The 25,141-nt window shown below is 40.2% G+C and overlaps 1 pseudogene across 1 annotated transcript; it reads right to left on the bottom strand.

Annotated features, from left to right (window-relative positions):
- Positions 1–477: 477 nt before the first annotated feature.
- LOC307094521 (D-3-phosphoglycerate dehydrogenase-like) lies at positions 478–4,087 on the bottom strand (annotated as a pseudogene). Its single transcript has 2 exons — positions 4,058–4,087; positions 478–1,967 (listed from the first exon to the last, which is right to left on the bottom strand). The product of its transcript is annotated as a D-3-phosphoglycerate dehydrogenase-like (transcript).
- Positions 4,088–25,141: the final 21,054 nt, after the last annotated feature.

The following is a 25,141-nucleotide window of genomic DNA, read 5'->3' as shown; positions in this document are numbered from 1 at the left end:
ACAATACTATTTTTGCGTTCTATGAAAATTTTTGTTGCTCCATATAGACCAAATTTTTAATCAAGAACCCCCCCCCCCCAGTCAATGGTGTCCTGCTTTACCAATGTTAAAATCTGGTCACCTTACCCTTGGGGCATGTCGGAGAGTCAGTTTTGGCCCGATCCCCACAGGCCAGGCCGAGGGACCCCACTGGCACACGAATCCGTGCACCAGGCCTCTAGTAAAAACATAGAAATATAAAAAAAATGACTACTGAAAGATTAAGTGAGTAACTTTAAGAGGAAAAATAAACAATCTCCCAAAATATAGACGTGTTTTTCTTTCTTTTTTTTTTTTTTGTGTGTGGGGGGAGGGGGGTGGGCTGTTTATTAGGTGGTTATTACAGGGGTCAGACCACATAAGTGGTGTCAACCCCGGGAATGTGACCTCTCAATGTTGATCCCAAAGCCCCCAAGGCTGGTCCCGGGAGCCCCAAGGTCAGAAATGAAACTGAAAGGCCTTGGTCACATGCTGCTTCCAGGCATCCAAGCTGGGCAGCAGGGAGGTGATACCCATGATGGGCCATGTCTCCCCGTCGGACACCACCGAGGTCTGGTAGGACAGCAGCTGCACACCTGCCTCTGCCAGGAGCCCAATCATGGTAGGCGGCATGGCAGGGTTGGAGGGCTGACTCAATTACAGAAGCAGGGGCAGACCCCTGAGGAGAGGCACTTCTGGTCTGAAGGCAGCTCCGTTGCGTGCCTGCAGCACAGGTGTGGTGTCCTAGACAAAGCCCACAGCCTGGTAGGGGGCACCTGCCAGGGCCATGCTCAGGAGGCCTTCCCCGCATCCTTGCTCTCCTGGCACAGCGGGGTTATGGGAGGAGGTTGCATTGAGGCTGGCCTCCTTCACCAGCATCTTGGCGTTCGCCAAGTTCACATCCACATGATTAGAAGCGTCTTTGAGGAGGCCGACAATGACTGCGGGGTTCAGGCAGTTCCCAGCATTCTTCAGGGATAAGCCCTGCATTACCACTTGGATGGTCCCTTTGGGGGACCCTGCCCAGGCTCGCATCAGAGTCCCCAGAGCTTCTGCCAGGCCAATCCAAGGTTTGGTGTGCAAAGAGAAGGCGCTGATAAGGGTCTGGCCATTCACAACCCCCGCAAGGGCTCTCCCCTTCACCATGTCCATGAACGGGACAGCGATCTCCTCCCCCCAGCAGCTCTGGGCCTCCTTGGTGCTGACGCCCAGGTGGGGGCAGCTGATGACTTGCTCATGTCCACCAAGGCGCGGTACCGAGGCTGCTCCTCCGTGAACACGTCCAGCGCTGCGCCCGCGCACTGCCCTGACTGAGGAGCAGGGCACCCTGGTCCACGATCCCTCCATGGGTGCAGTTCACCATGCACACGCCCTTCTTGCACAGGGTAAAGGTGCTGTCGTTCAGCAGGCCTGTCATGGAGGGCAGGAGAGGGGTGTGCGCAGTGATGAATTCACAGAGCGGCCAGATCTCCACCAGGGGCAGCAGCTGAACACTGAAGGAGGCCGAGACCTCTGGTGAGTAAAGGGGTTGTACCCTACAGTCTTCATCCTGAAGGACTGCATCCGGATGGCCACCTCTCTCCTGATCCTCCCCAGGCCAAGAATTCCCAGGGTCTTTCCATTCAACTTGGTTCCCATGAACTTCTTTGGGTCCCATTTGCCATCCTCATAGAAGCCATTGCCTGGGGAATCTGCCTGGCCAGACACATGATCATCCCACAGGTGAGTTCTGCTGCACTAAGACTGTTCCCATTGGGAGTGTTCATGACCAGGATGCCCTTCCTCGTGGCAGCCTCCAGATCCACTTTGTCCACACTGGTGTTGGCCCTGCCCTCCACCTGGAGCTTCTCTGCTGCATTGATGACATCCGTGTTCACCTTGGTGGCCGAGTGCACGATAAGGCCTTCACAGTCCTGCAGCTCGGCTATCAGCTCCTCTTTGCTCAGGTTCTACTTCTCCACCACCCGCAGCCCTCCATCTTGCAGGATCTTCTGGCAGCAAGGGTCGAGGCTGTCACTAATGAGCACTTTCTGTAGATTTGCGAAGGCCATTGCTGGAGCCAGCCTTGGATCCACCGCTCTCCCTGGACAAAAACACCTCTAAACCGAGAAGCTAGTGTTCAGAAGGCCGGGCTTGTGTAGATGTGTTTTTCTGATTATTTTCTGTGATGAGAGCTCAAACTATTATGATTGTACTTTTTTCTATTTTGTTCATCTTTCTGAAGATAAGGATAGGATAAATGCTATCTTCCAAATATTAATTTCAAAATGACCAGAATGATGACATTTTTGTTCTAAAATAGTGGCATAACTCTTTAAATTATAAATATACTAGTAGCCCATTTGCAGGAAGAATCCTGCAAGCGGCCGCTGCCGAGGCGTGCGCTGCCGCCGCCATTGCTTCCCCTGTGCCTGTACCCATGTGCTGCTGCCGCACGGCCCGCTCCGCCCCGCCCAACCCGGGCTTTCCCTCTGGCAGCCACCTTGCTTTCCGCTTTTCCTCCCTCTTCCTTCTAAGTTGTCTTCAGTCTTCACTCCTCCCTCCCTCAGCGTATGCAAATTAACCGCCATCTTTGTTGGGTAATTTGCATGCTCCTTCTGATTGGCTGGTGGGTGTGGCTTTGGCTGGTGGGCGTGGCTTGGGCGTAGTGAAGGTGCAGTCAATTTGCATATTACTATTTTATTAAGTAGGATATGTGTATGTATGTATGTATGTATATATGTATATATAGGTTTGCATATATATATATATATATGTGTGTGTGTATATATATATATGTATTTATATATGTATATATGTATATAGTTTTTGAGAGAGAGGAAAAAAATAGTTTGAAGACCATATAGTTTCATGTTAACTTTATTCAGCTTAGTGAGTCTAGAAAAGTGTCTCCTAATGATTGTTCCCAATTTTTTTAAGATTTTGGAAAGGTATATAACTATGAGTAAGTCAACAATGCCTTTTATCATATTTTGAGTATAAAGCAAAAATTTGGTAAACTCCCCTATTTCACTCTATTAGGCCTGAAAGGATATATGAGGGATATATGCATGTGTAATTAATTTTCATGAATTCAAAACTTGAATGTTTCTCCATGTAGATTCCCTGATATGAAAATTCAACCCTTGAAATTTAATCCATTATTTTATATAATAAAAGCCTAATATGCTAAGTGTCCAGTCATCCAGCCAGCCATTCAATCAATCAAAGAGTAATATGCTAATGATATGCTAAGGCCGCTCAACTGCTCGCTATGATGTCCACTGACCACTAGGGGCCAGATGCTCTGACCAGTAGGTTAGTTTGCTTCTGGGGTCTGACTGATCTGCACTGAGCGAGGTGGGCCAGACATGCCCTGGAACCCTCTTGCGGTCCCTCCCCAGCTGGCCAACCCCCTGTATCCCTCTCTGGCCCTGATAGTGCACCAGAGGGGTCCCTTGGCCTGCCTGTGCCCTCTCACAATCCTGGGTGAGGGACCTCCCACCCCGAGTGCAAGAATTTTGTGCACCCGGCCTCTAGTTTTTATATAATCAGAGATGACCTCATCTTCATTTGTTCCTAATTACTATATTAATTGTTTTCAATATTATATTTAGACTGAAATGTGCTTATGGTAGTATATTTGGGGGCAATTTGAATTTGAAATTAATTTTAAGAAATTGATTGTCATAAATTTTCAAGACTATTTTACTACATTCACATAATAGCCTTGATTAAATAAAAGGAACCAGGAGGCATAACCAATTTAAAAGCAACAAGATCAATAAAGACCGATGGGCTTGTTTCATTTAACAAAATGGGATTTCATGCACAATGGACCCATTAATTCATTTCCTATAGAAAGCCTCTGGTCTACTGAAGACTATAAAAGCATTATCTTTAGCACATATGGATAAAATACATGTAAATATAGTCTACCTACAAATCAATGCTTTAAGAGCTCAGTATATATTTTCTATTGTATGTTGTAAATATATAAATACTAGAGGCCCAGTGCATGAAATTCTTGCACTTGGGGGGGGCAGTTCCCTCAGCCGACCTGCACCCTCTCACAGTCCTGGGGCCCCATGATTGATCACCCTGCAGAGGGAGGCCCTGACCACCCACTGCAACGCTGCCAGCCAGGTAGCCTGGGCCTCTCTCTGTGGGGCAATTGATCAGGTGGCTCTGCAATTGATTGCCCTCAGAGGGAGGCTCCACCCACCTACCACAACCTACCAGTCAGTAGCCTGGGCCTCCCTCTTTGGGGCAATAGCAGGGCCCCCCAACCAATTGCATCACACCCACCTTGGCTGGCCTGGCACCAGTGCATGTCATAGCGTGGTCGTTGGGACGGTTATTCTACTGTTCGGCCATTTGGTCAATTTGCATATTACACCTTTATTATTATAAATTTTTAAAATGTTAATAATTTGTTTTAAAGTCTCAGTTATCAACATCCCTGTAAAATAACACAATAACTAAAAATAATAATAATGAAAAACTAATATATATGGATTATTAAAAACAAAAATTATTATCATAAAATAGTTCTACAAAAGAATCTTTATACTGATACCACATACTACAATCATCCCATGGCAGACAAAAAGAACAATACACTGATGATTCTAAAATGATTAAACAGTATTACCCCCAACTCCTGCAGGACAGGTAAGCTAGAAATTTAAAATACTGCCTAGGAAATTATCAGAGCACTAAACATATCTCTTAGTAATACATATTCATTAACTATTCTAGGGAGAAGCCCAAAGAATTTTAATTATCTATTTATTCTCACATTGTCAAAAGGATGATAAATGGACAGAAATAATATAGCAGCACGGGGAATGCAAGCCCAGAGCACATAGGTTAAAAAAAAAATCCACAATGAGGAAAATGAGAATCTATCATCTGAACCTTACTTCTACTCTCCCCACCCTCCCCTCCCTCCTTCCTTTCCATTTATTATTTAAAATATGTACTGAATCTACTCTCAGCTAGGACTGGGAATAAAATAATGAATAAGAAGGCATGATCGTCCCTATGGAGAGTGTATTCATTCTAATGGTACTTAGGAAAATCAAAGGACAAGTATGCAATCTTAATAAGTGCTGTGACCAAACTATTATAAAGTAACTAGAGGCCTGGTGCACAAAATTTGAACACTGGGGGGTGGTCTTCTCAGCCTGGCCTGCACCCTCTTGCAGTCCAGGAGCCCTCAAGGGATGTCAGCCTGCCGGCTTAGGCCTACTCCCCATGGGGATCAGGCCTAAGCCAACAGTTAGACATCCCTCTCACAGTCTAGAACCCCTTGTTTCTTACTGCCCACCTGCTTGCTGCTCCTTACCGCTCGGCTCCTGCTCCTTAGTGCTGCTGTGGAGGCGGGAGATGTTCCCACCACCACCACTGTACTTGCCAGCCATGAGCCCAGCTTCTGGCTGAGCGATGCTCCCCCTGTGGGAGTGCACTGACCACCAGGGGGCAGCTCCTGCATTGAGTGTCTGCCCCCAGTGGTCAGTGTACATCATAGCGACTGGTTGTTCTGGTCATTCCGCCGTAACAGTTGCTTAGTCTTTTATTATATAGATAAGAAAACATGTAGGTAGCTTAATTTAAATACTTAAGCCTAGAGCATACACCTTGAATAAAAACTAGACAAAGATGAGAGCTAAATAACCTGGTAAATAGTAAAAACAGTATTCCAGAGACAAAAATAGTATGAGCAAAGGCTTAAATTTAAGGAGTAAATCTGTTAATATGATATAGATCCTTTCAATACATATTATAAGAGTATCAAAACTTTACTTAAAATTTTAGCCTGAATATGCATCCATTTTATAAACATGTTATTGTCATGTTTAATAAAAATGTATGATAACATCCTATATAATAAAAGGCTAATATGCAAATTGTGCCTCGGGAGTTCGACTGACCGGGAGTTTGACCGCTCACTGTGACATAAGCTGACCACCAGGGGTTGGCACGAAACAAAGGAAGGCCCCATCTAGCAACTGGTATCCAGGGGAAGGAAGGCCCCAGCCAGCTGCCAGACGGAAGGCCCTGGCCGGCCGGCAGCCAGAAGGCCCCAATCATCCCTGATTGCTGGCCATGCCTAGGGACCCTACCCGTGCACAAATTTCATGCACTGGGCCTCTAGTTAATAATAATTACGGTAGTAGTTCACATTGAGTTATTAATGTGCCCAGAATTGTTTTATGTGCTTTATTTAATACCTAAACTTTTGACTTAAGTTTGAGTATCATCTCATTTGATAAATGCAATTTAAACACTGGTTATCTTAAAAAGATTACATCTTTGCCAGATATTTTACAAGTTTATTCTCAGAGTTAACTGATTTTAGGCTGCCACTAAAATTATGTGAATTCATTGAATACTGAGTGTACATAAAGTACAATTGGAAAATTAAATTGAGGAACCACTCCTCCCACAAACAGAAGGAATAAATGAAAAAATAAAGACACATTAAAAATATAAAAATAGTAGCATCAATATATTAATATTAAAAATATTAAGAAAAATTTAAATGGGGAGGCTGAGTTATTTTATAAAAAGAGACATACATTTAAAAAAAATTAAGGATGCTTAATGACATTAGATTGAAACTACCCTTGGCTTACCGAACAAATGAAATTAAGAAAACCTCAACCTCAAAACATAATATTTTCATGTAAAAATATCAAAATAAGAAAAAAAAAGATATTAGAGTTTCCACCAATGAAGAATAGACCATTATTAAGAAATAAGAATCAGATGACATTAAGTTTTTCAACTGCAATTCTGGATGAAACACAATAGTTGTTATTTTTAAAGTAATAACCCATAAGTACCTTTAAATTATATACAAGCATATTGGCATTCAATGTAATAAACAACAGAAAAGGTCTCAGAAACACAAGACCCGCAGGACATATGCTAAAAACAGACTTGGGAAAAAAATATGAATGAAGAAGTTGAATATGGAAAGAAACAAATCTAGAAAATTGTGTAGGAGATATGTAAAGCAAGGTTGATCAGATACATTCATAAATTTGTTGTCTTAAAAAAACAATACCAAAAATTGTAAAATAGAGAAAAATACAATATAAAGGAGAAAAATAGCCATAATCTGAGAAATTAAATTCTATATGATATCAAAAATATGAGGTTGTGTTGGTGGAATAGGTATGGTCTAGGTATAGCAAGGGAAGGCAGGGCTTCTGCAATAATACAGAGATGAATGTGCTTGCATTAGTCATGTGACCCAAGGTAGGCTCACTGAGGATTCAGTAAGTATACGTAATTAATCTAGCCCATACTCAGTTCTAGCCCACAGGTGCTTTGAGAATGTTATACTTATTCAATGACCCAAATAACCCAGGTGCTTTTTTTGTGTGTGTTTTTTTGTTTGTTTGTTTTGTGTGGGGTTTTTTTGTATGTAAAATCTCTTTATTTTTACATCTGGCCAGCATATATATTTTATTAATGCTGAATAGACCAAGTGAAACATAGTTGTGGGCTAGATCCAACAGATTTAAGGTTCTACACTATTAGAAGATTGCTTCTTAGCTCTAACCATTACAATGAACAAGAAATGGAAGGATGGGCTCAAAAAGCAATATTATTCCCTTCCCATGCCTGCTCAAATGCCCTCAGCAGGCTAGTACTAGTACTTCCTCTACAGTTGAATAAAATCTGAGGACGGCATGCGAATTTCATTCTGTCATTCTCCGATAATGAAAGCACTATAGTCACTTTAGTCTCTAGAAAAAAATACAGTCCTGCAAAAATAGTCAACACTTTACATTTTGTGTAACGTTTCATTTTTTTTTCCTCTCCTCATTTTGGTGTACTTGTTTAAACTGCCTTTAAAATATCCATATGATAGAATGTTTGCAAAGTTTGCCACAATATTCTCCTTCTTTGTTTTCATACCACTCCCAGGTCCTAGGCTTAGCTGTTTGACCTGCTTTGGGCAATAGAAGTGTATGTTATGCACACAGAGATTTAAAAGTATTTGTGTATTGAGGCTTACCCTTTCTTGTTGCTTTTGGGAACACTGTGACATGAACTTGTCAGAAATATTATACTGAAAAATGAGAAAAATGTAGCCTACTCATCTTACTTATTTTGGCCAACTGCCAACCATGTGACTAGCCATTCTAGATGATCTCAGTCAAGCTCTCAGCTACACCCTGATATTAACTCACACAAGAAAAATCATCAAACTCACACTTTAAATCGTGAGAAATAAATGTTCAGTGTTCTAACCTACTCAATTTTAGCATGGTTCACTACACAGAAAGAGCTTACTGATATACTCCAGAATTAAGATTACAGTCTGAAGTGCAAGTATACGCACAAAGATTCTTTGACAGATGTGGATGTCATACCCCTTCCTTCTTCTTGCTTTGGTAGGCCTCCTGACAGATTCCTCCTCCTACAACTTTGATATTGGAAAGTGTGTCTCTGTGCATTGACTATTTAATACCTCCATCTGTATTGCCATTTTATTATTTTTTCTGCATCTGAAAGCCCATATCCACCTTTTTTTTCTGCTGATTTGTGTTGCTTCTGGCATAGCCTTCTTGATGAGAATCTTTTAAAAAATAATATTTAATAATTAGTTCAACTGGCCCCTGGGAAGCATGCACATTGGACCAAGCATGTGGAGGTGTGCCATTACTTCCCAAACATGAACAAAGGCAGGCTGACTCAGACCACTTTAGCCCACTTGGGAGGATCTTTTCACAATTGACAGTTTAAACCAATGCAATTGTCCTAAAATTACAGGGGACACACAGAACCTCTCTCAGTAGTTTCTTGAAAGACTTTCTTTAACGGTAAAGGGAAAGAATCATGCCACTCAAGATGGGAAAATGAAACACAGGTTAAACTAAATCCTGTCTCAATTTTACCATTGTCCTCTCTAGTTTCAACCTCATCTTTAGGTGAAGGTAAGAATTGCTAGGGCTGGTTTGGCTTAGTGGATAGAATATTGGACTGGGGACTGGAAGGTCCCAGGTTCGATTCCAGTCAAGGGCACATGCTTGGGTTGCAGGCTTGATCTCCAGTAGGGGTTATGCAGGAAGCAGCTGGTCAATGATTCTCCCATCATTGATGTTTCTATCTCTCTCTCCCTTCCTCTCTGACATCAATAATATATATTGATTACATCTTTGCCAGATATTTTACAAGTTTATTCTCAGGGTTAACTGATTTTAGGCTGCCACTAAAATTATGTGAATTCAGTGAACACTGAGTGTACATAAAGTACAATTGGAAAATTAAATTGAGGAACCACTCCTCCCACAAACAGAAGGAAATATATATATATATATATATATATATATATATATATATATATATATATCATATTTTCTGGTGTATAAGACGACTGGGCATATAGAAGATTTTCCTGGGTTAAAAAGTTGACTTATACGCCAGAAAATACGGTATATAAAAGAATTGCCAAACTAGATTTTGAATATGTTGTTTTCCCATCCTGCTTAGAAAATCTAGCACTTCCATTTTCATTTATTATTATAGGTTCTCAATTCTGAGAAAGAAATAATATAATGTTTAACCCTTTGCACTCACTTGCTTTTTTCTCGATTCCTTTATTCTAATGCTAACCGTGTCGAGTCTCACTCGACATCCGAGTGCAAAAGGTTAAAAATTCTGTTTTATCCTGTGTTTTCTCCTCAGTGATTGGCTCAGACTAGAGTACCAATCATCTACCTCAAATCCAAATACTATACTGAAAAATCTACACTAATAAAAGAGAAACATGCAAATTGACCATCACTTCACTATGCCCACCAGCCAATCAGGAGTGAGTATGCAAATTAAGATGGTGGAAGCCCCACCCCCAGCCTCTCTGGGGCTCTGGGCAGCATGAATACAGGAATGGAGTGGAGTGGTGGGAAGCCTGCTATGAGGGGGAGGGCGGGGGGTGGAGGGAGCTAGAGGAGCAGTGCTTCGCCCGGAGCAAAGACTGAAGGTGGCGCAGAGTGAAGGCCTGGGTCCCGGGTGCTGGAGGAAAACCGGTGCCAGCAGCCAGGAAAGGCAGGCCTATTGCACAAATCTCTTCATGCAACGGGCCTCTAGTGTAAGCAATAAGTATGTAACTGTCAGAGTTTGATGCACAGTTCACAGATATCATTTCAAGCTTTCCCATTTATCTTGCTATAGGCTTTTTGGAAAGTTTGAGACCACCCCAAGTCAACTTTTTAGAAAGTTGTTTCAAAAAACAACTATTGTATTTATAAATTAATGAAAAACCATTTGGGAGATTATAAATTGTAGCCACAAATAAAGTATAATTGTAAGTTTTTGCAGTCACCTGCAATTGCCCCCAAATTTAACTATCCTCTTGGAGAGAATGTCATCAGGGAGAAAGGACCTAAGCATTGAGACCAGGAAAGGCTGCCCTGCTTCCTGGCTCTGTCAGTCACTGACTGCACCATCTTAGCAAAGTTGTGTATGGGTTTGTTGTTAAGATTAAAAATAACATAAATGATGTTACACAATTTTCCTTTACTTCTGTGATCAAGAAGTAGAATGTGGAATAGGAATGATACAGCTTCCCCATTCAAACTTTAGCAGTTTTCTCTACACTGTGCAAAAACCCCCACTGTATGGTTACTCCAGGATAAAAAGCATATAGGACAGAGGTCCCATCCAAACCCTTACTATGGGGCCACCAGGGTAAGCTGTCCCAAGATTTAAAGAGAATGGATTTTTGACTATCAATAGTTGGGGAGTTGACAGAGTTATATCTATCCTAAGAACTTCACATCAAAGTAATAATGTTAGCCTCATTATTCAATAAACTACATGTAAGAATAAGCCATCAAACTTTCATCAGGGTTAAACAACATATTAATTTTCTTTTTTTAAAGTATATTTTATTGATATTTTACAGAGAGGAAGGGAGAGGGATAGATAGTTAGAAACATCGATGAGAGAGAAACATCGATCAGCTGCCTCCTGTACACCCCCTGCTGGGGACGTGCCCGCAACCAAGGTACATGTCCTTGACCAGAATCGAACCCGGGACCCTTGAGTCGGCAGGCCGATGCTCTATCCACTGAGCCAAACTGGCCAGGGCAACTTATTAATTTTCTTGCCATTACACCACCAGTCTCCATATTATATAATGTACTAATCACAGATGGCATTCAGCATAGACACTTTCTAAAACCACTATTTGGCAGAGATACTCCAAGAAACATTACTGTTTAACTACAAAATACTTGAAAAACATAGTTTACAACTACTCAATAAAGTAATAACTATGAATGCTGGGATTTTAAGTAAACTGAATTGGGAACAATAAAGATACATTTTATTTTGTGAGTTCTTTGATTCAAAGTGTTAGGCATAATGCAATCTTATTTAGCAGGTGGTTAGAGCTGTTAGTGTGAAAATAGAAGTCTGCCTAAATGGATAGATTTTTATTTGTAAATTTGTTTAACTCTTATTCATTTTAGGTTGCTCCTGATATACATGAGAAAATATACTTTAGATGGATAAATACATGAAAGCTAATGCAACAAGCTGCATACACAGAAATAATTAAATTTAAACCAGGAAAGTGCTATAGCTGATAAATCAATGCAGGAACAGCGCAATTCATGAGACAAATGGTTGTGGTCAACAGAGTCAAAAAGTACAAAAAGCTATTATAGTAACAACAGGGAACAATTACCCTGCCACATCCCCACATGAGCAGCAGACCAGTCACAAGAAAGGGCTTTAAAAAACTTCTGCCTAGACTTATAGATACAGAAAACAGACTGACAGCTGTCATAGGGGAGGGGATTTGGGGGCTGAGTGAAAGGGTGAAGAGATTAAGCAAAGAATAAATAGATTTGAGAATAACCATAAACACATACTAGTATAAGGCAGTAACCAAATAACTTATCATCCAAGTCAGAACAACTCTTGAGAGTGAAAAAGGGGACATCTATCTAATAATAGAGTAATATGCAAATCATCACTCGGCTACACTCACAAGCCACGCCCACCAGCCATGCCCCAGCCACGCCCACCATCCAATCAGCGTGAGTATGCAATTAAACTGAAAACATGGCGGCAGCCCCGCCCCCCAGCCTCTCCAGTCTCTGGGAGTCTGAGAAGTCAGGCGCCAGTGCCTGAGGCTGGCTGCAACCTGGGAGATGAAGAAGCCGCCTGCCCCGTGATCCCAAGCCGCAGCCAGCTGGAGAAGCCGACCTCCCCACGTCCTGGGGGAGACAAGAAACCGGGTGCCAGTACCTGAGGGTGGATGCGATCTGGGAGACGAAGAAGCCGCTTGCCCTATGATCCCAGGCTATAGCCAGCTGGAGAAGCCGCCCACCCCATGTCCACCCGCCCCATGTCCTGGGGGAGATGGAGAAACCGGGCCCCAGTACCTGAGGCTGGCTGCAGCCTGGGAGATGGAGAAGCCGCCCACCCTGTAGTCCTGGGCACCAGTACCCATGGCTGGCTGTGGCCTGGGAGACAAAGAAGCCGCCCACCCTGCAGTCCAGGTGCCAGCACCTGCAGCTGGCTACAGCATGGTAGATGGAGAATCCGCCCACCCTGCAGTCCCGGGCCCCAGCACCTGTGGCTGGCTGTGGCCTGGGAGACAAAGAAGCCGCCCACCCTGCAGTCCTGGGCGCCAGCACTTGCAGCTGCAGCACAGACGAAGCCCCCTGTCCACCATCCCCTAAGGCTGCAGCCAGCCTGGGCGACTATGGCTGACCAAAGTGAGGGAAGCCCGGATCCTGGGTGCCTGTGGTCAGCTGGAGGAGGGAATCCTGGGTACCAGGTGTGGGCCGAGGCAGAGGTAGTTAGGGGCAACAAGCCAGCAGGGGAGCAGTTAGGGACAATCAGGCAGGTAGGCAGAAACAGTTAGGGGCAATCAGGCAGGCAGGTGAGCGGTTAGGAGCCAGCAGTTCTGAATTGTGAGAGGGATGTCCAACTGCTGGTTATCCCATGAGGGGTCCCAGATTGGAGAGGGTGCAGGCCAGGCTGAGGGACACACTCCCCGCTGCCCCCTGTGAGCTCTGTTTATCTGGAGCAGAAGCCACCAGTAGGAACTCCTAGATGGTGATTTTGACAAATTATCGAAGGCGGAGAAGCACTAGATTGGTCTAGTGTCAAAAACCATACTTCTTTCTCACATTATGTTTAAATGTACACCAGTCTGAACTTCAGTAACATAGTCATAAGCAAAGACACATCAAGTAACCACAAAATACTCCATTGTTTTCAAAATTTAAATTAGACTTTTGCTTTCAGCTCTGAAATGAAAACAACTTCAAAGTCATCATTTTCATCCTTATAAGTAAAAGCTAAACAAAATTTCAACCAATGGCTTTTCTTGGACACATCAAGACCTGAGGTCACAGGTCAATCCAGAGAATCATAGCTGAGCTCTGTTTATCTGGGCCTCTAGTTTTGAATAATGAACCAGTGCCGCACTGGAAAAACAGGATGGTAATCATAATCATAGGTGTTCCTAATAAGTAGAGCATATCTGAAAATAATACCGGTCAGCTGTCTGGAACAGAAATACAAATAGGGAGACAAAGGAAGAGCAATAACTGAACAAGAGTTGTATTTATTTGTTTTATAATATTTTCTTTAGAAATTAGTAATAAAGTATCTTTCTTCATGTTCTCTGAAACAAATGAATAAAGTGTTTACTGATAATTAGGGGAATTCCATTATCCCAAATAAAAAATGAAATTGGTCAAAATTGATCAACATTATGGAGGAACTCCATGAATTTGCTCCTTAGGGAAATGCTCCATTTCTGCAACATAAAAGTCCATAATTTCCAAAAAATTCAAAATATTTTACATTAATACAAGGTAGGGAAAAAGTAGGTTTACATTTGTGAATTAATAAATAATAATACAAGAATAAACTCTTTGTTTCATGGACTCAACAACTATAAATCTACTTTTGCCCAACCCTATATTGTCAAATACCTGCTTGAAGAAAGCCGTGAAAAATTATATCAGAATATTTAACTTGTAGTAAGATTGGTCTAGTGTCAAAAACCATACTTCTTTCTCACATTATGTTTAAATGTACACCAGTCTGAACTTCAGTAACATAGTCGTAAGCAAAGACACATCAAGTAACCACAAAATACTCCATTGTTTTCAAAATTTAAATTAGACTTTTGCTTTCAGCTCTGAAATGAAAAGAACTTCAAAGTCATCATTTTCATCCTTATAAGTAAAAGCTAAACAAAATTTCAACCAATGGCTTTTCTTGGACACATCAAGACCTGAGGTCACAGGTCAATCCAGAGAATCATGGCTGAGCTCTGTTTATCTGGAGCAGCAGCCACCAGTAGGAACTCCTAGATGGTGATTTTGACAAATTATCGAAGGCGGAGAAGCACTAGCATGAGTGGGAAGCTCCTGGGGTCACACTCCCTGTGGGGGAACCAATATTCCATAGGTTTTACCTTGAGGAACCGTACCAGGTTTTCACAGTAACGAGCTAAGAAAGATCACCTTAGGGTTCTGACAGGGGAGAGGAACAGCAATCTTATGAAGCAGGACCAGAGCACACTTCATATAAAAGGCCCCTTCTCCAGAGGTGAGGGCTTTATCAGACCCCCTATTTCACCTGGGTGAAGGGCAATCAACTTTCTGTATATCTTAACTGGAGGGATTGGGGGAGCTAAGAAAGTCATGTAAAGGTCACATATCAGTCCCCTGAAATAATTACATTTAATTAGACGGTTATAGACAGCTTCCCCTCCTCTATGTATACTACCAAACCATCAGAGCTCTAGAATAATAACAGTGAATTCCAGCTAAAATAAGTTTATGAAGCATAATTGTTTAGAAAAAGTACTTATGAAAACCCAAAATCAACAGGGAAGACCAATGAAAATGAAAAATATACTAGGGGAATTTGAAGCCTCTAGTATATATAATTATAGGGAACATTAAACAAGGTCAAATGCTAGCCAGATTAACATAAAACTTTCCAGTACAGGCCAATTTATTCCACTTCTTATTATCCAACACATTATGCCCGGGTTTCAGTGAAGCATTATAAGGCATGCTAAAGGACAAGCAAAACACAGCCTGAAGAGACAAAGCAAGCATTAGAACCAGACTCAGATGACATGAATGTTGTTATGTCAGACAGTGAATCTAAAATAACTCTGATTAATATGTTAACAGCTTAAATGGTACACAGCATGCAAGAACAGATAGGTGTTCAATGTAAGAAGAAAATGGGAATTATAAGAAATTTAAAGGAAATGCTAGAAATAAAAAAATAGTAAAAGAAACTAAAGAATGCCTTTGATAGACTCATTAATTGACTGCAAACTGATGAGTAAAGAATTAGTGAGTTGGAGTATAGGCTGATAGAGACACACCAAACTGAAATTTAAAGAGAAAAAAGAAAGGTGGGAAAGAAAAGACAAAGAATGACTGCTGGAGGCTAAGACCAATAAGGCTGATGGACTTGGATATTCAGCAGGGCTGAAAATCAGCATAATATTGCCCTGCTTTTTGACTGAATGGCTGAAGGCAATCCCCTAACCCCATGGTCAGCAAACTGCAGCTCATGAGCCACATGCGGCTCTTTGGCCCCTTGAGTGTGGCTCTTCCACAAAATACCATGGCCTGGGCAAGTCTATTTTGAAGAAGTGGCGTTAGAAGAAGTTTATGTTTAAAAAATTTGGCTCTCAAAAGAAATTTCAATCATTGTACTGTTGATATTTGGCTCTGTTGACCACTGCCCTAACCCAATAATCCTTTTACTGTTTACCAAACTTTACCATTGATATGCCTGTTTGCTCTGCTAAAGGGCAAATGTGTATTCTAGTAAATAAAAGCAAAGGGGACCGAGAAGTCAGAGAGCTTCTCCGCTAGAGTGAAGCCTCTGCCTGGCTCCCCATGCCTTCTAAATTTATATTTCTTGTCTAGTATACACATTTGTGTGCAGCCCCTTCTCCAGACCTTGAACCCTAGCCACAAATGGATGCGGCATTCACAAATGACATCCAAGAAATACAGGGGACCGATTCAAAATATCTAATATGTGCATAATTGGATTACTGGCAGAAAATAATGAAAGAAAAGGAGAAGAAATATTTGAATTTGCAAAATGAATGACAGAAACCAAACCAAAGATCCAGGGAGCTCAGAGAACTCCAGGCAGAATAAACACCAAAAAGCCACATCTTGGCATATCACATTTAAATTGCTGAATACCGAAGACAAAGAGGGGATTTTGAAAAGAGAAAACAACATACCTTACTTTTAGACGAATAAAGATAAGAATCACAATGGACTTCTCAGAAATCATGTAAACAATAACAGAGTAGAATAAAACATTTAAATGTTAAAGAAAAAAGATTTTATTTTCTCCCTATATTTACTTATTAAAACTCTCATGCTTGGCAAAAACAAATTTTTTCATTATTTAAGAGAAAACAGACATATGAACTGAAAGCAGAAATAGGAATATGTAAGAGCATGAGAGGAATTTTTGTTTCCCAGTTGATTATTTGTTTTCCTTTTTTTGTTCTGTCCATTTTATTACATTTGTCTTCCTTTTCTGGTAAGCAGAGGTATGACAGCAGTTCACTCAAGAAAGAAGTTATATAGCCTTTGGTATAAATGCTTTCAAAAATTCATTGAACAAAAGTCACCACAAGAAAGAAAGAAAAAAAAATACCATAGCTTCTTTATGTTTTGGATAAAAGAGCTATTTGGGATTTTAGCATCCTGTCCTCCTGCCACAGAATTGTTGATTTGAACTTTAGCAGTAAATGGCATTCCAATCTTGTTGCCATAGATATATTAAAGTCTCTGGCAGGTTACTGCTTTGTGTTAGGTTCTGTCACTGGGTAAAATGTTCTTGTCTAAGGAAGGAAATACCTGCCAGGAGCAGACAGGGGCTTAACATGGTGTCAGCATTGTAAAAAAAAGTCAACGTTTGTTCTGTAGTTCACTGCAAGATGAACGAAAATGAAAGGCAAGTCTAATAGAGTGGCAGCAAAGGACAAAGTGAAGGCAAAAGGAGGGCTGGGTTCCTGACATGAATTCATTCATTTTATATTCCTTGGTGTACGTTTGTTAGGGCTGCCATAACAAAGCACCACAAACTGGGTGGCTTAAACAATAGTGATTTATTATCTACCAGTTCTGGAGGGAGAAGTCGAAGATCAAGGAGTCAGCAGGGTTTGTTCCTTCTAAGAGCTGTGAAGAAAGAATCTGTTCCAGCCTCCTCTCCTTGGCTCGTAGAGGCCTATCTTTCCTTGCGTCTTTATATTGTCTTCCCTCTATACCTGATTCTGTGTCCAAATTTCCCCATCTTACAAGGACTCTAGTCATTGTATGAGGACCCATCCTAATAAACTCATGTTTAATAAATGACCTCTGCAATTTACCTATCTCTAAATAAGGTCACATTTTAAGGTGCCAGGCAGGGGTTAGGCCTTCAGCATATGAATTTGGGGGGACACAATTCAACCCACAGCACTTTAAAACATCGATAGCTATTTTACATAGAGTTTCCTGAGGCTGTAATTTCAACTCATCACTCTTATCAATGTATTCATGCTATGTAAGTGATTTCAGTAATTAGCCAAGAAAATTATGGTTAATTTATTAAACATATGTGGAAAGAAAAATATTGGTCAAAGTGGTCATCCTATGTTGGTCAATGTAGTAAATGCAAACCTGTAATTTTGATTATTAGAACCCTCATGCATCCCTGATGGAAACTGTGTGGAACATAAGTGACTCCATCTTAAAGATGTCTGGGTGAACCAAGCCCTTAACGCCTCTTCTTCCCCAAGGTGAGCTCTGAAGCATGCACCCAAAGCTCTGGGTTGATCGCAGGACTCTCATTAGCTCTCTCTCTCCAGGGTGAGGTATCCTCATGTTATCCATCTATTAACTCACCCTGGCACCTGAGCTCCAGGCACCTGGTCCCTTTGATATCCCACTTACTTTCACTGCTGAGGAGATAAAAGCACTTTGTCTAGGGGCTGGAAGGTGAAGGGACCAATTCGGTCTTGCTGCCACCTAAGACTGCATTTCTATATGTAAGTTCCCTATTAAACTCTTTTTAAAACATTTTTTCAATTACGGTTGACATTAAATATTATATTAGTTTTGGGTGTACAACATAGTGGTTAGACATTTCTATAACTTATGAACTGATCCTCCCTTAAGTCTAGTACCTACCTGGCAACATACATAATTACAATACCAGAGGCCCGGTGCACGGATTCGTGCACCAATGGGGTCCCTTGGCGTGGCCTGCAGGGATCGGGTCAAAACCAGCAGTCCAATGCCACCTGCTGCTCCTGCTCATCCCGGCCCTGCTGTGCCTGCTGCCTCTGCTGCTTGGAAGGTTTGTTGCTGCACCTCTGCGGTCTCTGGGCTGCAGCGGCCAGCTGTGAGCCCTGCTTCTGGTGCCCTTAGGACAGCTGAGTGGCACTCCCGCTGTGGGAGCGCACTGACCACCAGGGGGCAGCTCCTGCATTGAAAGTCTGCCCCCTGGTGGTCAGTGAGCATCATAGCAACCGATTGGTCGTTCAATCACTTAGGCTTTTATATAAAGAGATTATTGACTATATTCCCTATTCTGTACTTTACATTACTGTGACTATTTTGTAACTGCTGATTTGTATTTCTCAACCCCTTCATCTTTTTCACAGAGCCTCCCAACGCCTTTCCCATCTGGCAACCATCAGTTTGTTCTCTGTATCTATGAATTTGTTTCTGTTTTATTTATTCGTTTATTTCGTTTTTTAGATTTCACATATAAGTGAACTCATATGGCATTTGTCTTTTTCTGTCTGATTTATTTCATTTAGCATAATACCCTTGAAGTTCCATCCTTGTTGTTGCAAATGGCAAGATTTCTTTCTTTTTTATGGCTAAGTAATAACTCTTTAAACCAACAATCTGGACTGGCTTGCCTTGCTCTTTGGCCTCTAGAAATCCTTCAACATTTATATAGGCAGCTTTGCATATATAGCCTTTTCACAAAATATAAATTTAAAATGGTGCAGCGCCTTTAGAAAAGAGTTTGGCAGTTTCTCACGTGTTAAATATAGTTACCATATTACCCATAAATTCTGTTCCTAGATATCTACCTAATAATAGAGACATATGTCCACATGAAAACTTATACCAAAATGTTTATAGTAGCATTGGTTATAAAACCAAAAAGTAGGAAAAACTCATTCTACTCATCAAACAAATGCAATGTAGTATATCCCTATGATGAAATATTATTTAAAAACCAAAATAATGAATTATTGATACATGTTACAACATAGATGAGTCTTGAAAACATTATTCTAAATGTAGCAGGCTAGTAATAAAATTTCATATATTTTATGAATTCAGTTAAATGAAATGTCAAGAACAGGAAAATCTAAAGAGAAGGAAAATAGATTAGTGGTTTTTAAGGACTGAGGATTATGGGAATGTTAAACAACTGCTAACATACCTGAAGTTTCTTTTTGGAATGATGAAAATGTTTTAAAATTAGATTTCGTTAATGCTTTGACTATACTAAAAACCGCTTATATAATTCTATGAATGTACTTAAAAACATTGAAGTGTATGTTTTAAATGGATAAATTTTGTGCTATTTAAATTATATCTCAACAAAGCTGTTAATAAAAAGTGGAACTTGAACTTGAAATATAGAAATGATGTAGTCAGTAGAAAAATTAAAATAGTAATTATAACTATATTCCATTTGTTCAAGAATATATAATAATTTAGTATAAATAGAGACATCAAAATTATAGAAAAAGTAATACCCAAAATAAGGTCTAGCGGGGAAAAAAATCTAAAATCGAAACTACACTAGATGGAATTAACAGCAGATTAGACATTGTAGAATATTACTGTACTTGAAAACTTAATAGCAAAAATTATCAATATTTTTAAAAGCAGAAACACTGAACAAATGCAGGGGGAAGAAAGAACAGAGCATTCAGGGACACCTTCCAGATCCAAAAATGTACATGTTGGAGTCACTAAATTAAAGGGGTGACAGAAAATATTTAAATGAATAAGGGCCAAAATTTTATGAATGTATATATGTACACATACACACATTTCCAGCCTCTCTTGTAATTACCTGTGGCCATATGACAAAGTTCTGATATAAGAAGTTCAACAACTTCAAGCACAAAAATCATCATGAAAACTACACCTAGACATGTCACAAATTGCTTACAACCAACAAAAAGAGAAAATTTGTTGACAACTATATGACATATGACAACTATACCTAGTACATCAAAAACAAATTGCTTAAAACCAATGAAACAGGGAGAATTCTCATGTATCTATTAGAACAGCTAAAATAAAACATACGGGCAACATTAATTGTTGACAAGGATGTAGATAAAATAGATATCTCATGGTACCACTACTCGGGAAGATAGTTTGGCAGTTTCTTAAAATTAAAACCTTGCAATTGCACTCCTGGACATTCCCAGATATTCCAGAGAAATGAAAACTGTGTCTATACAAAACTCTTTACACAACTGTTCACGGCAGCTTTATATGGAAAAAAAAACAAAATGTCTTTCAGTAGGTAAATGGTTAAACCAACTTTAGTACATCTACTAGTATACCATAGAACATCACTGAGAAATAAACAGGATTGGACTATTGGAAAACAAAAGCTATTTGGATGATAAGTGAAAAAAGACTACCTTAAGAGCACACGTACTATATGATTTAATTTATATAACAGTCATAAAATGAAAAAATTATATACAGATGAAGAGCTGATTAGTGGTTGACAGGCATTAGGGATGGATGTGACTAACAAGGAATATCAGTTTAGAGGGAGATTTTGTGGATGAAACAAAAGTTCTGTGTCTTGATAGTGGTAGTGGTTACCTGAATCTACATGTGATGAAAGACAGAATTGTACATACATTGAACCAATGTCAATTTCTGGTTTTGATACTGTACTATAATTTGGTTATATATAACTACTGGGGGACACTAGATGGAAGTTAAATAGGATTTATCTGTAAAATCTTTGTAATTCTCTTGAATATATAATTGTTTCAAAATTAAAAAACAAAAAAAAAACCCTGCTTTTATTTTAGCAAGAATTTTCCCGTGGTAGATGTTGACCCTTCTGCCTAGGACAGTGGTCGGCAAACTCATTAGTCAACAGAGCCAAATATCAAGGGTACAACGACTGAAATTTCTTTTGAGAGTCAATTTTTTTTAAATTTAAACTTCTTCTAATGCCACTTCTTCAAAATAGACTCGCCCAGGCCGTGGTATTTTGTGGAAGAGCCACACTCAAGGGGCCAAAGAGCCGCATGTGGCTCGCGAGCCGCAGTTTGCTGACCACGGGCCTAGGAGAAGAGGTCACATGGGGCAGACCTGAGCCCAGCCTAGAGTGAGGAGCCAAGTCCAGCCTATAGATGCATAAGGGAGAATAAAGGATTGTTGTTTTAAGGTGGGAGCTTTGGAGTGCTTTGTTCGGTAGCACTACTATGACAACAGCTAACAGATGCCCCCTTGCCCCACCCCTCCACAGCCTTCAGAGGATGGATGTCTATCATTGGTGACTGTAGCAGAGACAGCTACTTGTCCTCCAACATCTGTTCTACCCTTCTCTTATCCCAGAGTAATAATTTCCCCAATTTTCAACTAGTCATATGGCCATCTGGGTTAAGACTACATTTCCAGCCACTCTTGTAATTATCTGTGGCCATATGACAAAGTGCTGGGCAATGAGATGTAAGGGAAAGTATCATGTGATAGTTTTGGGGAAACTTCTCTAGGAAAAATCATTCGCCTTGTGCTCTCTCTCTCTTAGCACCTTCACCCCTCCTACAGATTGAAATGCAGAAGTGATGGCTGAAACTCAAGCAGCTACCTTGGAGGAGAAGTGGACACTATATTTTGAGAATGGCAAGCAACAAGTAGAAGGAATTAGGGTTCTTATTTATCATGAAGATACCATACCAGTTTATATCTGAATTTCTTTTATGTAACAGAGATACAAACTATGTTATGTTTTCTGCCACTTACAATAGTACTTACTATTCATTTATAGAGTGGTTTCTTATCTAGGATACCATTTTTCATGAGTTTATTCTGTGCAACTAACTGTATTAAGCAATGCCTTTCATCCTTTAGATAAGTATTTATTAAGCACTTATTGTGTGTCAGGCAATGTGATAATTCTAAGGAAACAGTAAAGAGAAAGACATGTAATTGCTGCCCTCAAGGGTTTTAAAAAAGGAGAGAGAGAGAGAGAAAAAATCTCAAAAGTATCTAGAGAAAATAAAATCCATACAGAAATGCAAGAAGAAACATTATGGCAAATTTCTTGTTGGAAAAAAAAAAGAAGCTGGATGACAGTGGAGAAACATCTTTAAAATTTAAAATACTGGAAAAATAAAGGTCCTTAAAGATATACAAAATGCCAAATATGCCAAATTAATTAGTAGGCAGCATAAATGCACTCTAAGAATGTTTAAAAAAAAGTCTCTGAAGCAGGAAGTAATCATACTAGATAGACACCTAGATGTACACAAAGTAATAAAGAGCACTAAAATAACTAACTATGGGTAAATATAAATATTCTGTTATTTGTCAAACACCTTCCAAATAAAATTGACAGCTTAAACAAAAATAGCAACAATGTATTGTGGGGTTTATAACATAGAGAAAAATAAAATGTGTGTCAACAATAGCATAAAGTCCGCCAGGGGAGAAAGGGAAGTGTACTGTTGTAATAATGTCCTTATGCTGTATGTGACACAACACAATATCAACTAAAGGTAGACTGTGATCATTTTAAAAGGGCATAATATAACCTTTAAAACATTATAAATTAGGCCATAACCCTAAAGGCACTTATCTAATGAGCAAACAATGAGGTAAAATGGAATAATAAATAATATTCAATTAATCCAAAAAAAGCAGAATTATGAGGAAAAATGTAAAGAATAATGGTACAAATTCAAAACAAATAGCATGATGGTAGATTTGAACCCAACAATATTAATAATCACATTAAATGTAAATGTTTAAACTAAAAACAACAACAACAACAAAAACATAATCTTTTCAGGATTTAAGAGCAAACTCAACTATATGCTACCTGTAAGAAATCTACTTTTAATATAATGACAACAAACAGATTGAAAGCAAAATGATTCAGAAAGATTCAGCAGGTTGAGAAAGACTTTCAATCAAAATAAATTTGGGAGATTTAGATTGAGTACAGAGTTGTAAAGCCATGCATAGGTATACTTCTCACCCTTATATGGCAAAAGCTGGACATAACACAAATTAGCAAGTCCTCTTAAAGCCACCAAAGAACAGAAATCACAGGGGAAGCAACCGGAAACACGATCACTTGAAAAAAAGAAACTGGACTCCAGCATTTCTTACCTGAGGCAGATGCAGGAAAACACAGTAGAACCAGTAAGAAGGTACAGCTACTACATTTTAAAGAATCTAGTAGTAGGCAAGTGTAGGCAAATGTGAATGTGTGAAATCCTTGGGAGTGACAAATACAGGGAAGCGAGGACATACCTTTTGCAGGGTTTTCCTCCACAGTTTCTACCAGCTGCTCACGGATGATTGAGGAAAATCCAGAAGAAGCTTTTTGTTGTGGGGGGTGAAGGGGAACACCAGCCACTGGGGAAAGGCTGAGAAGGCTCTCTCTCAACTTCCCCTCAGATAACAAACCTTAGTCTGTAAGGGGAAAGCAATAAAAACTGTTACCTGGGGCCTTTAGAACACTGGAGGAAACACATTGCACCTGGGGAGAATAACACGCCCCCCCCAAACACACACACACAAAAAACAACAAACAAGACAAAAACAAAGCCAGCACTAACCCTAGGGGAAGTCAGGAAGACAGACGAGGCCCAGTACTTCACTGTAAGAGGACAAATAGCTCTTGTGAAGTCCACACCATGGAGATGGAGACTCAGAGACACAGCTCCTACCCAAACTGAGGATAAATCAGAACCTCAAAGGACGCCCACCCTCACCTGCCATGGCAGGCTAACAAGCACTGAGCAGATATAATAATGGAATACAGCTGGGACAATAGCAAGAGAAAGATCCTCTTGGTGCCACAGCATAAAAGGGAAACCCACAGTGTAAGCAGATATTGAGGAAACAAACAAACAAACAAACAAACAAACAAAAAACTCTGCAAATTTACCCACATTCCCAGGGCCAAGTTACCACCAAAGCAATTAGAAAGCTGTGGTGCAGTGAGAGTAATCATAGCAACAAGGGATCTAGAAAAAGCTCTACGCCTGACTGTGTTAGCAGATGTCCACACACCACAGGCCTAGCGGAATGAAATGATTTCAATTTTCAAAGCAAAACAAAATATTTGCCTCAGTATCCACTGTCCTACACATCTCAGGCTTTTAATTAAAAACTATGAAGCATAAGAAAGGTTAAAAAAAATAAATTCTGAAGATTCAAAGCAATTATCAGAATCAGACTCAGATATGAGACACAATAAAAACAATCAAGCAATTTGCCCCAGAAAACATTTACAGAACATTTTAAATACATTGTGAGCCCCTGGAAAGGTATACGGTATCATTGACGAGTAGGGAAATGAAAAGTAAAAACCATAATGGACTACCCATTGCACACCCTCCTCCCTGGTTAAAATAAATTGATTGATGTCACCAAAAGTCAGTGAGAATATGAAGGAACCATAAATCTTATGCCTGTGCAATCTCTTTGGTGAATGTTCTGGCAATATCTCATATAAGTAAATACACACTTATCCAATGGTCCTGTAATTCCATTACTAGACATTTATCCCAAATAAAAATGTATGTACACAAACGATGTATATTCAGAAGTTCCAATGCAGCTTTATTCATAACTAGTAGCCCTGCGCACAAATCAGTGCACAAGTAGCTCGCTGCCGTGTGCCTCAGCTGGCCACCCGCCCACCGCCGCTAGTAGCTCTCCATGGCACATAGCTCACTGCCCCGCCCTCCTGTAGCTCTCTGCTGGTCATTATGCATCACAGCGTAATGACCATTTGCATATTACCTCTTTATTATATAGGATGGTTAAAAATAGGAAGCAGCTGAGTCCATTGACAGGTGACT

Source organism: Cnephaeus nilssonii (assembly GCF_951640355.1).
Source record: "Cnephaeus nilssonii genome assembly, chromosome: 1".
NCBI lineage: Eukaryota > Metazoa > Chordata > Mammalia > Chiroptera > Vespertilionidae > Cnephaeus > Cnephaeus nilssonii.
The sequence above is the reverse complement of the archived record's forward strand: the minus strand, read 5'-3'. Positions and strand labels throughout refer to the sequence as shown.